Consider the following 913-nt stretch of genomic DNA (forward strand, 5'->3'; position numbering starts at 1 on the left):
AAAAAATTTGACTTCCTATCTTTCTCATTACAAGTTGTACTATTTCATTAATTTCCTTCTTGTTTTCTTTCTGTAGATGCTGCTATAGATATAAATGCTCTTTAATTCCTGACGTTGGTAATGTTTGACCGCTATTTTTGTTTTATAAGTCTAACCAGATTCTTGATCCATTGATTGATCTTTTGGAAGAGCCATATTTTGGTTTTCTTTCTTTCTTTTTTTCTTATAGATTTATTTTTTATTGGTGTTTGTTTTTTTTTTATTGTCTATTCATTAATCTTCATATTTGCATTTATTTTCATGTTCTTTATTTGGTATTTTTTTAAGTTTTAGAATTTTTATCCACACAATGTTTTTGAAACCATTCACCTCCTGGGCATGTCATAAGGAGTGTGGACAGTAGAGCTACTGATTCTCTATTACACTCTAGGCTTCTTCTAAATTCCTCACTTGCATTTATTTCCTTTAATGCTCTTACATATTCATGGAAGTGTATGTTACTACTAGATTCTTTTTACCAGTTAGCCACATGGCCTCAGAGAAGTTGAATCCCTTTTCAAAGCTTCATAATTGGTTAGAGGCACCATTTAGTTTCAAACTGAGATCCTTTAGACCCCCAAAGTTGTTTTTTTTTATAACTATGTCACACTGCTTCTAATCTCTGTACAATATTCTTGTATAGAGAATAAGAACATGTTCCTGTACATACTCTGGTAAATACCTTGAATTCAATAAACATAAATGTCTCACTATCTCTTTCTAATACTGTCAAGAAGACCCAATGTGTGTTTTTCATTCTTTCCCATGGAAAAAAAATGATATGACAATGTCTCTGTGGGAAGGTAAAACAACAAGGAAATTATATTGCAAGGTTTTTTTGATTTAATAAGAGATTGACATTCTGAGGGGTGAA

The sequence above is a fragment of the Canis lupus genome, chromosome 13 (genome assembly GCF_011100685.1).
Source record: "Canis lupus familiaris isolate Mischka breed German Shepherd chromosome 13, alternate assembly UU_Cfam_GSD_1.0, whole genome shotgun sequence".
NCBI classification, from domain to species: Eukaryota; Metazoa; Chordata; class Mammalia; order Carnivora; family Canidae; genus Canis; species Canis lupus.